Here is a 15293-nt window from a genome sequence, read left to right on the forward strand (position 1 = left end):
TAGGCTTAGGGAGCCCCAGTCCTGGGGCGCCCCAGCCCTTAGGCTTTGGGAGCCGCAGGCCTGGGGCGCTCCAGCCCTTAGGGTTAGGGAGCACCGGACCTGGGGCGCCCCAGGCCTTAGGCTTAGGGAGCCCTAGGCCTGGGACGCCCCAGCCCTTAGGCTTTGGGCGCACCTGGTCTGGGGCGCCCCAGAACTTAGGCTTAGGGAGCCCCAGTCCTGGGGCGCCACAGCATTTAGGCTTAGGGAGCGCCAGGCCTGGGGTGACACACCCTTAGGCTTATGGAGCCCCAGGCCTGGGGCGCGCCAGCCCTTAGGCTTTGGGAGCCCCGGCCTGGGACTCCCCAGCTCTTAGGCTTAGGGAGCCCCAGGTCTTGGGCGCCCCAGCCCTTAGAGTTAGGGAGCCCCAGGCCTAGGGCGCCCCAGCCCTTAGGCTTAGGGAGCCTCATACCTGGGGCTCCCCAGACCTTAGGATTAAGGAACCCCAGGCCTGGGACGCCCCAGCCCTTAGGCTTTGGGTGCCTCATGCCAGGGGCGCCCCAGCCCTTAGGCTTAAGGAACCCTAGGCCTGGGGCGCCCCAGCCCTTAGGCTTAGGGAGAACCTGGCCAGGGGCGCCCCAGCACTTAGGCTTTGGGACCCCCAGGCCTGGGGCTTCCCAGCCCTTAGGCTTAGGGAGCCCCACGCCTATGGCCCCCCAGCCCTTAGCCTTAGGGAGCCCTAGGCCTGGGACGCCCCAGCCCTTAGGCTTAGGGCGCATCTGGTTTGGGGCGCCCCAGAACTTAGGTTTAGGGAGCCCCAGGCCTGGGGCGCCACAGCATTTAGGCTTAGGGAGCGCCAGGCCTGGGGCGACACACTCTTATGCTTAGGGAGCCCCAAGCCTGGGGCGCTCCAGCCCTTAGGCTTTGGGAGCCCTGGCCTGGGACTCCCCAGCTCTTAGGCTTAGGGAGCCCCTGGCCTAGGGCGCCCCAGCCCTTAGGCTTAGGGAGCCTCATACCTGGGGCTCCCCAGCCCTTAGGATTAAGGAAACCCAGGCCTGGGACGCCCCAGCCCTTAGGCTTAGGGAGAAACTGGCCAGGGGTGCCCCTGCACTTAGGCTTAGGGAAGCCCAGGCCTGGGGTGCCCCAGCCATTAGGATTAGGGACCCCCAGGCCTGGGGCGCCCCTGCGCTTAGGCTTAGGTAGCCCCAGGCCTGGGACGTCCCAGCCCTTAGGCTTAGGGAGCCCCAGGCCTGGGGCGCCCCAGCCCTTAGGCTGTGGGAGCCCAAGGCCTGGGGTGCCACAGCCCTTAGGCTTTGGGAGCCGCAGGCCTGGGGCGCCCCAAACCTTAGGCTTTGGGAGCCGCAGGCCTGGGGCGCCCCAGCCCTTAGGCTTTGGGAGCCGCAGGCCGGGGGCGCTCCAGCAATTAGGCTTAGGGAGCCCCTGGCCTGGGGCGTTCCAGGACTTAGGCTTAGGGAGCCCTAGTCCTGGGGAGCCCCAGCCCTTAGGCTTAGGGAGCCCCAGGCCTGGGGCGACCCAGCCCTTAGAGTTAGGGAGCCCCAGGCCTAGGGCGCCACAGCCCTTAGGATTATGGAGAACCTGGCCATGGGCGCCCCTGCACTTAGGCTTTGGGAGCCCCAGGCCTGGGGCTTCCCAGCCCTTAGGCTTAGGGAACTCCACGCATGGGGCCTCCCAGCCCTCAGGCTTTGGGAGCCCAAGGCCTGGGGCGCCCCAGCCCTTAGGATTAGGGAGCCGCAGGCCTGGGGCGCCCCTGCACTTAGGCTTAGGGAGCCCCAGGCCTGGGGTGCCCCAGCCATTAGGATTAGAGACCCCCAGGCCTGGGGCACACTGCCCTTAGGCTTAGGTAGCCCCAGGCCTGGGGCGCCCCTGCCCTTAGGCTTAGTTAGCCCCAAGTCTGGGGCGCCCCAGCCCTTAGGCTTTGGGAGCCGCAGGCCTGGGGCGCTCCAGCCATTAGGCTTAGGGAGCCCTGGGCCTGGGGCATCCCAGGCCATAGGCTTAGGGAGCCCTAGGCCTGGGGCGCCACAGCCCTTAGGCTTTGGGAGCCGCAGGCCTGGGGCGCCCCAAACCTTAGGCTTTGGGAGCCGCAGGCCTGGGGCACCCCAGCCCTTAGGCTTTGGGAGCCGCAGGCCGGGGGCGCTCCAGCAATTAGGCTTAGGGAGCCCCTGGCCTGGGGCGCTCCAGGACTTAGGCTTAGGGAGCCCCAGGCCTGGGGCGACCCAGCCCTTAGAGTTAGGGAGCCCCAGGCCTAGGGCGCCACAGCCCTTAGGATTATGGAGAACCTGGCCATGGGCGCCCCTGCACTTAGGCTTTGGGAGCCCCAGGCCTGGGGCTTCCCAGCCCTTAGGCTTAGGGAGCTCCACGCATGGGGCCTCCCAGCCCTCAGGCTTTGGGAGCCCAAGGCCTGCGGCGCCTCAGCCCTTAGGATTAGGGAGCCGCAGGCCTGGGGCGCCCCTGCACTTAGGCTTAGGGAGCCCCAGGCCTGGGGTGCCCCAGCCATTAGGATTAGAGACCCCCAGGCCTGGGGCACACTGCCCTTAGGCTTAGGTAGCCCCAGGCCTGGGGCGCCCCTGCCCTTAGGCTTAGTTAGCCCCAAGTCTGGGGCGCCCCAGCCCTTAGGCTTTGGGAGCCGCAGGCCTGGGGCGCTCCAGCCATTAGGCTTAGGGAGCCCTGGGCCTGGGGCATCCCAGGCCATAGGCTTAGGGAGCCCTAGGCCTGGGGCGCCACAGCCCTTAGGCTTTGGGAGCTGCAGGCCTGGGGCGCCCCAAACCTTAGGCTTTGGGAGCCGCAGGCCTGGGGCACCCCAGCCCTTAGGCTTTGGGAGCCGCAGGCCGGGGGCGCTCCAGCAATTAGGCTTAGGGAGCCCCTGGCCTGGGGCGCTCCAGGACTTAGGCTTAGGGAGCCCCAGGCCTGGGGCGACCCAGCCCTTAGAGTTAGGGAGCCCCAGGCCTAGGGCGCCACAGCCCTTAGGATTATGGAGAACCTGGCCATGGGCGCCCCTGCACTTAGGCTTTGGGAGCCCCAGGCCTGGGGCTTCCCAGCCCTTAGGCTTAGGGAGCTCCACGCATGGGGCCTCCCAGCCCTCAGGCTTTGGGAGCCCAAGGCCTGGGGCGCCTCAGCCCTTAGGATTAGGGAGCCGCAGGCCTGGGGCGCCCCTGCACTTAGGCTTAGGGAGCCCCAGGCCTGGGGTGCCCCAGCCATTAGGATTAGAGACCCCCAGGCCTGGGGCACACTGCCCTTAGGCTTAGGTAGCCCCAGGCCTGGGGCGCCCCTGCCCTTAGGCTTAGTTAGCCCCAAGTCTGGGGCGCCCCAGCCCTTAGGCTTTGGGAGCCGCAGGCCTGGGGCGCTCCAGCCATTAGGCTTAGGGAGCCCTGGGCCTGGGGCATCCCAGGCCATAGGCTTAGGGAGCCCTAGGCCTGGGGCGCCCCAGCCCTTAGGCTTAGGGAGCCCCAGTCCTGGGGCGCCCCAGCCCTTAGGCTTTGGGAGCCGCAGGCCTGGGGCGCTCCAGCCCTTAGGGTTAGGGAGCACCGGGCCTGGGGCGCCCCAGGCCTTAGGCTTAGGGAGCCCTAGGCCTGGGACGCCCCAGCCCTTAGGCTTTGGGCGCACCTGGTCTGGGGCGCCCCAGAACTTAGGCTTAGGGAGCCCCAGTCCTGGGGCGCCACAGCATTTAGGCTTAGGGAGCGCCAGGCCTGGGGTGACACACCCTTAGGCTTATGGAGCCCCAGGCCTGGGGCGCGCCAGCCCTTAGGCTTTGGGAGCCCCGGCCTGGGACTCCCCAGCTCTTAGGCTTAGGGAGCCCCAGGTCTTGGGCGCCCCAGCCCTTAGAGTTAGGGAGCCCCAGGCCTAGGGCGCCCCAGCCCTTAGGCTTAGGGAGCCTCATACCTGGGGCTCCCCAGACCTTAGGATTAAGGAACCCCAGGCCTGGGACGCCCCAGCCCTTAGGCTTTGGGTGCCTCATGCCAGGGGCGCCCCAGCCCTTAGGCTTAAGGAACCCTAGGCCTGGGGCGCCCCAGCCCTTAGGCTTAGGGAGAACCTGGCCAGGGGCGCCCCAGCACTTAGGCTTTGGGACCCCCAGGCCTGGGGCTTCCCAGCCCTTAGGCTTAGGGAGCCCCACGCCTATGGCCCCCCAGCCCTTAGCCTTAGGGAGCCCTAGGCCTGGGACGCCCCAGCCCTTAGGCTTAGGGCGCATCTGGTTTGGGGCGCCCCAGAACTTAGGTTTAGGGAGCCCCAGGCCTGGGGCGCCACAGCATTTAGGCTTAGGGAGCGCCAGGCCTGGGGCGACACACTCTTATGCTTAGGGAGCCCCAAGCCTGGGGCGCTCCAGCCCTTAGGCTTTGGGAGCCCTGGCCTGGGACTCCCCAGCTCTTAGGCTTAGGGAGCCCCTGGCCTAGGGCGCCCCAGCCCTTAGGCTTAGGGAGCCTCATACCTGGGGCTCCCCAGCCCTTAGGATTAAGGAAACCCAGGCCTGGGACGCCCCAGCCCTTAGGCTTAGGGAGCCTCATGCCTGGGGCGCCCCAGCCCTTAGGCTTAAGGAACCCGAAGCCTGGGGCGCCCCAGCCCATAGGTTTGGGAGCCCCGGCGTGGGACGCCCCAGCCCTTAGGCTTTGGGAGCCCCAACCTGGGGCGCCCTAGGACTTAGGCTTAGGGAGCCCCAGGCCTTGTGCGCCTAAGCCCTTAGAGTTAGGGAGCCCCAGGCCTAGGGCGCCCAGCCCTTAGGCTTAGGGAGCTTCATGCCTGGGGAGCCCCAGCCCTTAGGCTTAGGGAGAAACTGGCCAGGGGTGCCCCTGCAATTAGGCTTAGGGAAGCCCAGGACTGGGGTGCCCCAGCCATTAGGATTAGGGACCCCCAGGCCTAGGGCGCCCCTGCGCTTAGGCTTAGGTAGCACCAGGCCTGGGACGCCCCAGCCCTTAGGTTTAGGGAGCCCCAGGCCTGGGGCGACCCAGCTCTTATAGTTAGGGAGCCCCAGGCCTAGGGCGCCCCAGTCCTTAGGATTAGGGAGCCCCAGGCCTGGGGCCCCCCAGCCCTTAGGCTTTGAGAGCCCCAGGCCTAGGACGCCCCAGCCCTTAGGCTTAGGGAGCCCCAGGTGGGGAGCCAAAGTTTTAGGCTTAGGTAGCCCTAGGCCTTTTGCGCCTCAACCCTTAAGCTTAGGAAGCCACAGGGCTGGGGCGCCCCAGTCCTTAGGATTTGGGAGCCCCAGGACTGGGGTGCCCCAGCCCGTAGGTTTGGGAGCCCCGGCCTGGGACGCCCCAGCCCTTAGGCTTAGGGAGCCCCAACTTGGGGCGCCCTAGGACTTAGGCTTATGAAGCCCCAGGCCTTGGGCGCCTAAGCGCTTAGAGTTAGGGAGCCCCAGGCCTAGGGCGCCCAGCCCTTAGGCTTAGGGAGCCTCATGCCTGGGGAGCCCCAGCCCTTAGGCTTAGGGAGAAACTGGCCAGGGGTGCCCCTGCACTTAGGCTTAGGGAAGCCCAGGCCTGGGGTGCCCCAGCCATTAGGATTAGGGACCCCCAGGCCTGGGGCGCCCCTGCGCTTAGGCTTAGGTAGCCCCAGGCCTGGGAGGCCCAGCCCTTAGGCTTAGGGAGCCCCAGGCCTGGGGCGCCCCAGCCCTTAGGCTTAGGGAGCCCCACGCCTAGGGCCCCCCAGCCCTCAGGCTTAGGGAGCCCTAGGCCTGGGACGCCCCTGCCCTTAGGCTTAGGGCGCACCTGGTCTGGGGCGCCCCAGAACTAAGGCTTAGGGAGCCCCAGGCCTGGGGCGCCAAAGCATTTAGGCTTAGGGAGCGCCAGGCCTGGGGCGACCCACCCTTAGGCTTATGGAGCCCCAGGCCTGGGGCGCCCCAGCCCTTAGGCTTTGGGAGCCCCGGCCTGGGACTCCCCAGCTCTTAGGCTTAGGGAGCCCCAGGTCTTGGGCGCCCCAGCCCTTAGAGTTAGGGAGCCCCAGGCCTAGGGCGCCCCAGCCCTTAGGCTTAGGGAGCCTCATACCTGGGGCTCCCCACACCTTAGGATTAAGGAACCCCAGGCCTGGGACGCCCCAGCCCTTAGACTTAGGGAGCCTCAAGCCTAGGGCGCCCTAGCCCTTAGGCTTAAGGAACCCCAGGCCTGGGGCGCCCCAGCCCTTAGGCTTAGGGAGAACCTGGCCAGGGGCGCCCCAGCACTTAGGCTTTGGGACCCCCAGGCCTGGGGCTTCCCAGCCCTTAGGCTTAGGGAGCCCCATGCCTAGGGCCCCCCAGCCCTTAGGCTTAGGGAACCCTAGGCCTGGGACGCCCCAGCCCTTAGGCTTAGGGCGCACCTGGTCTGGGGCGCCCCAGAACTTAGGCTTAGGGAGCCCCAGGCCTGGGGCGACACACTCTTATGCTTAGGGAGCCCCAGGCCTGGGGCGCTCCAGTCCTTAGGCTTTGGGAGCCCCGGCCTGGGACTCCCCAGCTCTTAGGCTTAGGGAGCCCCAGGTCTTGGGCGCCCCAGAACTTAGAGTTAGGGAGCTCCAGGCCTAGGGCGCCCCAGCCCTTAGGCTTAGGGAGCCTCATACCTGGGGCTCCCCAGCCCTTAGGTTTAGGGAGCCCCAGGCCTGGGGCGACCCAGCCCTTATAGTTAGGGAGCCCCAGGCCTAAGGCGCCCCAGCCCTTAGGATTAGGGAGAACCTGGCCAGGGGCGCCCCAGCACTTAGGCTTTGGGAGCCCCAGGCCTGGGGCTTCCCAGCCCTTAGGCTTAGGGAGCTCCACGCATGGGGCCTCCCAGCCCTCAGGCTTTGGGAGCCCAAGGCCTGGGGCGCCCCAGCCCTTAGCCTTAGGGAGCCGCAGGCCTTGGGCGCCCCAGAACTTAGACTTAGGGAGCCCCAGGGCCTGGGGAGACCCAACCTATAGGCTTAGGGAGCCCCAGGCCTGGGGCGCCCCAGCCCTTAGGCTTTGAGAGCCCCAGCCTAGGACGCCCCAGCCCTTAGGCTTAGGGAGCCCCAGGTGGGGAGCCAAAGTTTTAGGCTTAGGTAGCCCTACGCCTTTTGCGCCTCAACCCTTAAGCTTAGGGAGCTCCAGGCCTGGGGCGCCCCAGCCCTTAGGCTGTGGGAGCCCAAGGCCTGGGGCGCCCCAGCCCTTAGGCTTTGGGAGCCGCAGGCCTGGGGCGCCCCAGCCCTTAGGCTTTGGGAGCCGCAGGCCTGGGGCGCCCCAGCCCTTAGGCTTTGGGAGCCGCAGGCCTGGGGCACTCCAGCAATTAGGCTTAGGGAGCCCCTGGCCTGGGGCACTCCAGGACTTAGGCTTAGGGAGCCCTAGTCCTGGGGAGCCCCAGCCCTTAGGCTTAGGGAGCCCCAGGCCTGGGGCGACCCAGCCCTTAGAGTTAGGGAGCCCCAGGCCTAGGGCGCCCCTGCACTTAGGCTTAGGGAGCCCCAGGCCTGGGGTGCCCCAGCCATTAGGATTAGAGACCCCCAGGCCTGGGGCACACTGCCCTTAGGCTTAGGTAGCCCCAGGCCTGGGGCGCCCCTGCCCTTAGGCTTAGGTAGCCCCAGGTCTGGGACGCCCCAGCCCTAAGGCTTAGGGAACCCCAGGTCTGGGGCGCCCCAGCCCTTAGGCTTTGGGTGCTGCAGGCCTGGGGCGCTCCAGCCATTAGGCTTAGGGAGCCCTGGGCCTGGGGCGTCCCAGGCCATAGGCTTAGGGAGCCCTAGGCCTGGGGCGCCCCAGCCCTTAGGCTTTGGGAGCCCCAGGCCTGGGGCGCCCCAGCCCTTAGGCTTTGGGAGCCGCAGGCCTGGGGCGCTCCAGCCCTTAGGGTTAGGGAGCACCGGGCCTGGGGCGCCCCAGGCCTTAGGCTTAGGGAGCCCTAGGCCTGGGACGCCCCAGCCCTTAGGCTTAGGGAACCCCAGGCCTGGGTCGCCCCAGCACTTAGGCTTAGGGAGCTCCAGGTGGGGCGATAAAGCCTTTAGATTTAGGGAGCCCCAGGCTTTGGGCGCCCCAGTCCTTAAGCTTAGGGAGCCCCATGGCTGGGGCGCCCCAGCCCTTTGGCTTTGGGAGCACCAGGCATGGGGCGCCCCAGCCCTTTGGATTTGGGACCTCCAGGCCTGGGGCGCCCCAGCCCTTAGGCTTTGGGACCCCAGGCCTGGGGTTCCCCAACCTAAGGAAAAGGGAGCCCCAGGCCCGGGGTGCCCCAGCCCTTAGGCTTTGTGTGCCCTAGGCCTGGGGCGCCCCTGCCCTTAGGCTTAGGGAGCCCCAGGCCTGGGCACCCTAGCCCTTAGGCTTAGGGAGGCCCAGTCCTGTGGCGTCCCAGTCCTTAGGCTTTGCGTGCCCTAGGCCTCGGGCGCCCCTGCCTTTAGGCTTAGGGAGCCCCAGGCCTGGGGCGCCCAGCCTTAGGCTTAGGGAGGCCCAGGCCTATGGCGCCCCAGCCCTTAGGCTTGGGAGCCCCAGGCCTGGAGTGCCCCAGTCCTTAGGAAAAGGAAGCCCCAGGCCTGGGGCGCCCCAGCCCTTAGGTTTTGGGAGCCGCAGGCTTGGGGTGCTCCAGCCCTTAGGCTTTGGGTGCCCCCGGACTGGGGCGCCCTAGTCCTTAGTATTAGGGAGCCCTAGGCCTGGTGTGCCCCAGCACTTAGGTTTAGGGAGCCCCAGTCCTTGGGCGCCCCAGCCCTTAGAGTTAGAGAGCCCCAGGCCTAGGGCGCCCCAGCCCTTAGGCTTAGGGAGCCTCATGCCTGGGGCCCCCCAGCCCTTAGGTTTAAGGAGCCCCAGTCCTGGGACGCACCAGCTCTTAGGATTTGAGAGCCCCAGGCCTGGGGCGCCCGATCCCTTAGGCTTAGGGACCCCCAGGCCTGGGGCGCCCCAGCCCTTAGGCTTAGGCAGCCCTAGGACAGGGGCACACCAGCCCTTAGGCTTAGGGAACCCCAGGCATGGGGCGCCCAAGCCCTTTGGCTTTGGGAGCACCAGGGATGGAGCGCCCCAGCCCATAGGCTTTGGGACCCCAGGCCTGGGGCGCCCCAGCCCTTAAGCATTGAGACCCCAGGCCAGTGGCGCCCCAGCCCTTTGGCTTTGGGAGCCCCAGGCCTAGGGCGCCCCAGCCCTTAGGCTTTGGGTGCCCTAGGCCTCGGGCGCCCCTGCCCTTAGGCTTAGGGAGCCCCAGGCCTGGGGTGCCCAGCCCTTAGGCTTAGGGAGGCCCAGGCCTGTGGTGCCCCAGCCCTTAGGCTTTGGGAGCCCCAGGCCTCGAGTGCCCCAGTTCTTAGGAAAAGGGAGCCCCAGGCCTGGGGCGCCCCAGCCCTTAGGTTTTGGGAGCCGCAGGCTTGGGGCGCTCCAGCCCTTAGCCTTTGGGTGTCCCCGGACTGGGGCGCCCTAGTCCTTAGTATTAGGGAGCCCTAGGCCTGGTGTGCCCCAGCACTTAGGCTTAGGGAGGCCCAGGCCTGTGGCGCCCCAGCCCTTAGGCTTTGGGTGCTCTAGGCCTCGGGCGCCCCTGTCCTTAGGCTTAGGGAGCCCCAGGCCTGTGGCTCCCAGCCCTTAGGCTTAGGGAGCCCCTGGCCTGGGGCGCCCGATCCCTTAGGCTTAGGGACCCCCAGGCCTGGCGCGCCCCAGCCCTTAGGCTAGGCAGCCCTAGGCCAGGGGCGCACCAGCCCTTAGGCTTAGGGAACCCCAGGCCTGGGGCGCCCCAGCACTTAGGCTTAGGGAGCCCCAGGTGGGGCGATAAAGCCTTTAGGCTTAGGGAGCCCGAGGCTTTGGGCGCCCCAGCCCTTAAGCTTAGGGAGCCCCAAGGCTGGGGCACCCCAGTCCTTTGGCTTTGGGAGCACCAGGCCTGGGGCGCCCCAGCCCTTTGGCTTTGGGACCCCCTGGCCTGGGGCACCCCAGCCCTTAGGCTTTGGGACCCCAGGCCTGGGGCGCCCCAGCCCCTAGATTTTGGGACCCTAGGCCTGCGGCGTCCCAGCCCTTAGGTTTTGGGACCCCGGGCTGGGGCACCACAGTCCTTAAGCTTAGGGAGCCCCATGGCTTGGGCGCCCCAGCCCTTAGGAAAAGGGAGCCTCATGCCTTGGGCGCCCCTGCCCTTAGGCTTTGGGTGCCCTAGGCCTGGGGCGCCCCTGCCCTTAGGCTTAGGGAGCCCCAGGCTTGGGGCGCCCAAGCCCTTATGCTTCGGGAGGCCCAGTCCTGTGGCGCCCCAGCCCTTAGGATTTGGGAGCCCCAGGCCTTGAGTGCCTCAGTCCTTAGGAAAAGGGAGCCCCAGGTCTGGGGCGCCCCAGCTCTTAGGTTTTGGGAGCCGCAGGCTTGGGTCGCTCCAGCCATTAGGCTTTGGGAGCCCCAGGCCTGGGGGGGCCCCAGCCCTTAGGTTTTGTGTGCCTCAGGCCTTGGCGCCCATCCTTTAGGCTTTGGGAACCCCAGGCCTGGGGTGCCCCTGCCCTTAGGCTTTGTGTGCCTCAGGCCTTGGCACCCCATACTTTAGTCTTAGGGACCCTCAGGCCTTGGGTGCCCCAGCCCTTAGGCTTAGGGAGCCCCAGGCCTGGGGCGCCCCAGCCCTTGGGCTTAGGCAGCCCCAGGCCAGGGGCGCACCAGCCTTTAGGCTTAGGGAACCCCAGGCCTGGGGCGTCCCAGCACTTAGGCTTAGGGAGCACCTGGTGGGGCGATAAAGCCTTTAGGCTTAGGGAGGCCCGGGTTTTGGGCGCCCCAGCCCTTAAGCTTAGGGAGCCCCATGGCTGGGGCGCCACAGCCCCTAGAATTTGGGACCCGAAGCCTGCGGCGTCCCAGCTTTTAGGTTTTGGGACCCTGGGCTGGAGCGCCCCAGCCATTAGGCTTAGGGAGCCCCAGGCCTGGGGAGCCCCAATCCTTAGGCTTAGGGAGCCCCAGGCCTGTGGCGCCCCAGCCCTTAGGCTTTGGGAGCCCCAGGCCTGGGTTGCCCCAGTCCTTAGGAAAAGGGAGCCGCAGGGCTGGGGTGCCCCAGTCCTTAGGAAAAGGGAGCCGCAGGCCTGTCGCCCCAGCCCTTAGGATTTGGGAGCCACAGGACTGGGGCGCCACAGCCCTTAGGCTTTGGGAGCCCCAGGTCTGGAGCGCCCCAGCCCTTAGGCCTTGGGAGTCCCAGGCCTAGGGCGCCACAGCCTTTAGGTTTAGGGAGCCCCAGGTTGGGGCGCCCCAGCCCTTAGGATTAGGGAGCCCCAGGCTTGGGGCGCCCCAGCCCTTAGGCTTTGGGAGCCCCACGCCTGGAGCGCCCCAGCCCTTAGGCATAGGAAGCCCCAGGCCCGGGATTCCCCAGCCCTTATGCTTTAGGAGCCCCAGGCCTGGGGCGCCCCAGCCCTTAGGCTTAGGGAGCCCCAGGCCTGGGGCGCTATAGGACTTAGGCTTAGGGAGCCCCAGGCCTTGGGCGCCCAAGCCCTTAGAGTTAGGGAGCCCCAGGCCTAGGGCGCCCAGCCCTTAGGCTTAGGGAGCCTCATGCCTGGGGCGCCCCAGCCCTTAGGCTTACGGAGAAACTGGCCAGGGGCTACCCAGCACTTAGGCTTAGGGAACCCCAGGCTTGGAGTGCCCCAGCCATTAGGATTAGGGAGCACCAGACCTGGGGCACCCCAGCCCTTAGGCTTAGGGAGCCCCAGGCCTGGGTCGCCTCAGCCCTTATGCTTTTGGAGCCCCAGCCTAGGGAGCCCTAACCCTTAGGCTTAGGGAGCCCCAGGCCTTGGGCTCACCAGCCCTTAAGCATTGGGACCCCAGGCCTGGGGCGCCCCAGCCCTTTGGCGCTGGGAGCCCCAGGCCTGGGGCGCCCCAGCCATTAGGCCTTGGGAGGCTCAGGCCTGGGGAGCCCCTACCATTAGGCTAATGAGCCACAGGCCTGGGGCGCCCCAGCCCTTAGGCTTAGGAAGCCCCAGGCCCGGGGCGCCCCAGCCTTTAGGCTTTGGGAGACCCAGGCCTGGGGCGACCAGCAGTTAGCCTTTGGGACCCCAGGCCTGGGGAGCACCAGCCCTTAGGCTTTGGGACCCCAGCCCTCGGGCGCCCCAGCCTTAGGCTAAGGAGCACCAGGACTGGGGCGCCCCAGCCCTTTCGCTTAGGGAGCCCCACTCCTGGGGCGCCCCAGCCCTTAGGCATAGGAAGCCCCAGGCCCGGGGCGCCCCAGCGCTTAGGCTTAGAGAGCCCCAGGCCTGGGCCGCCCTAGCACTTAGTCTTAGGGTGCCCCAGGTGGGGCGATAAAGCCTTTAGGCTTAGGGAGCCCCAGGCTATGGGCGCCCCAGCCCTTAAGCTTAGGGAGCTCCATGGCTGGGGCGCCCCAGCCCTTTTGCTTTGGGACCCCCAGGCCTGGGGCGCCCCAGCCCTTAGGCTTTGGGACCCCAGGCCTGGGGCGCCCCAGCCCCGAGAATTTGGGACCCCAGGCCTTGGGCGCACCAGCCCTTAAGCATTAGGACACCAGACCTGGGGTGCCCCAGGCATTAGGTCTTTGTAGCCCCAGGCCTGGGGCGCCCCTACCCTTAGGCTAAGGAGCCCCAGGACTGGGTCTCCCCAGCCTTTAGGTTTAGGGAGCCCCAGGCCTGGGGCGCCCCAGTCATTAGGCTTAGGAAGCCCCAAACCCGGGGCGCCCCAGCCCTTAGGCTTAGGGAGCCCCAGGCCTGGTGTACCCCAGCACTTAGGCTTAGGCAGCCCCAGGCCAGGGGCGCACCAGCCCTTAGGCTTAGGGAACCCCAGGTCTGGGGTGCCCTAGCACTTAGTCTTAGGGTGCCACAGGTGGGGCGATAAAGCCTTTAGGCTTAGGGAGCCCCAGGCTTTGGGCGCCCCAGCCCTTAAGCTTAGGGAGCCCCATAGCTGGGGCGCCCCAGCCCTTTGGCTTTGGGAGCACCAGGCCTTGGGCGCCCCAGCTCTTTGGCTTTGGGACCCCCAGGCCTGGGGCGCCCCAGCCCTTAGGCTTTGGGACACCAGGCCTGGGGCGCCCCAGCCCCGAGAATTTGGGACCCCAGACCTTGGGCGCACCAGCCCTTAAGCATTGGGACACCAGACCTGGGGCGCCCCAGCCCTTTGGCTTTGGGAGCGCCAGGCCTGGGGCGCCCCAGGCATTAGGCCTTGGGAACCCCAGGCCTGGGGCGCCCCTACCCTTAGGCTAAGGAGCCCCAGGGCTGGGGTGCCCCAGCCTTTAGGTTTAGGGAGCCCCAGGCCTGGGGCGCCCCAGCCATTAGGCTTAGGAAGCCCCAAACCCGGGGCGCCCCAGCCCTTAGGCTTTGAGAGCCCCAGGCCTGGGGCGCCCAAGGAGTTAGGCTTTGGGACCCCAGGCCTAGGGGGCACCAGCCCTTAGGCTTTGGGACCCCAGCCTGGGGCGCCCCAGCCCTTAGGCTTGGGAGTCCCAGGCTTGGGCTCCCCTGACCTTAGGCTTTGGGAGCCCCAGGCATGGGGCACCCCAGTCCTTAGGAAAAGGGAGCCCCAGGCCTGGGGCGCCCCTGCCCTTAGGTATTGGGTGCCCCAGGACTGGGGCGCCCCAGCGCTTAGGCTTAGGGAGCCCTGGCCTGGGGCACCCCAGCCCTTAGGATTAGGGAGCCCCAGGCCTGGGGCGCTCTAGGACTTAGGTTTAGAGAGCCATAGGCCTTGGGCGCCCAAGACCTTAGAGTTAGGGAGCCCCAGGCCTAGGGTGCCCAGCCCTTAGGCTTAGGGAGCCTCATGCCTGGGGCGCCCCAGCCCTTAGGCTTAGGGAGAAACTGGCCAGGGGCGCCCCAGCACTTAGGCTTAGGGATCCCAGGCCTGGGGTGCCCCAGCCATTAGGATTAGGGAGCACCAGACATGGGGCGCCCCAGCCCTTAGGCTTAGGGAGCCCCAGGACTGGGGTCCCCAGCCCTTAGGCTTTTGGAGGCCGGGCCTAGGGAGCCCCAACCCTTAGGCTTAGGGAGCCCCAGGCCTTGGGCTCACCATCCCTTAAGCATTGGGACCCCAGGCCTGGGGCGCCCCAGCCCGTTGGCTTTGGGAGCCCCAGGCCTGGGGAGCCCCAGCCATTAGGCCTTGGGAGGCTCAGGCCTGGGGAGCCCCTACCATTAGGCTAAGGATCCCTAGGCCAGGGTCGCCCCAGCCCTTAGGCTTAGGAAGCCCTAGGCCCAGGGCGCCCCAGCCCTTAGGCTTTGGGAGACCCAGGCTTAGGGCGCCCCAGCAGTTAGGCTTTGGGACCCCAGGCCTGGGGCGCACCAGCCCTAAGGCTTTGGGACTCCAGGCCTCGGGCGCCCCAGCCTTAGGCTAAGGAGCCCCAGGACTGGGGCTCCCCAGCCCTTACGCTTAGGGAGCCTCACTCCTGGGGCTCTCAAGCCCTTAGGCATAGGAAGCCCCAGGCCCGGTGCGCCCCAGCCCTTAGGCTTAGAGAGCCCCAGGCCTGGGGCGCCCCAGCCCTTAGACTTAGGGAGTCCCTGGCTAGGGGCTCCCCAGACCTTAGGCTTTGGGAGCCCCAGGCCTGGGGCGCCCCAGCCCTTAGGCTTTGGGTGCCCCAGGATTGGGGCGCCCCAGCGCTTAGGCTTAGGGAGCACCTGGCCTGGGGTGCCCCAGAACTTAGGCTTAGGGAGCCCCAGGCCTGGGGCGCCCCAGCCCTTAGGTTTAGGGAGGCCAAGGCCTGTGGCGCCTCAGCCCTTAGGTTTTGGGAGCCGCAGGCTTGGGGCGCTCCAGCCCTTAGGCTTTCGGTGCCCCAGGACTGTGGCGCCCTAGTCCTTAGGCTTAGGGAACCCAGGGCCTGGGGCGCCCCAGCCCTTAGGCTTCGGGAGCCCCAGGACTGGGGGTCCCCAGCCCTTAGGCTTTGGGAGCCTCAGGCCTTGGCGCCCCTGCCCTTAGGCTTAGGGAGCCCCAGGCCTGGTGTGCCCCAGCACTTAGGCTTAGAGAGCCCCAGTCCTTGGGCGCCCCAGCCCTTAGAGTTAGGGAGCCCGAGGCCTAGGGCGCCCCAGCTCTTAGGCTTAGGGAGCCTCATGCCTGGGGCACCCCAGGCCTTAGGCTTAAGGAGTGCCAGTTCTGGGACGCCCTAGCCCTTAGGATTTGGGAGCCCCAGGCCTGGGGCGCCCCAGCCCTTAGGCTTAGGGAGCCCCAGGTTCGGCGATAAAGCCTTTAGGCTTAGGGAGCCCCAGGCTTTGGGCGCCCCAGCCCTTAAGCTTAGGGTGCCCCATGGCTGGGGCGCCCCAGCCCTTTGGCTTTGGGAGCACCAGTCCTGGGGCGCCCCAGCTTTTTGGCTTTGGGATCCCCAGGCCTATGGCGCCCCAGCCCTTAGGCTTTGGGACCCCAGGCCTGGTGCTCCCCTGCCCCTAGAATTTGGGACCCCAGGCCTTGGGCGCACCAGCCCTTAAGCATTGGGACCCCAGACCTGGGGAGCCCCAGCCCTTTGGCTTTGGGAGCCCCAGGCCTGGGCGCCCCAGCCATTAGGCCTGGGGAGCCCCAGGCCTGGGGTGCC

This window comes from Tenrec ecaudatus, unplaced genomic scaffold, assembly GCF_050624435.1.
Source record: "Tenrec ecaudatus isolate mTenEca1 unplaced genomic scaffold, mTenEca1.hap1 Scaffold_256, whole genome shotgun sequence".
NCBI lineage: Eukaryota > Metazoa > Chordata > Mammalia > Afrosoricida > Tenrecidae > Tenrec > Tenrec ecaudatus.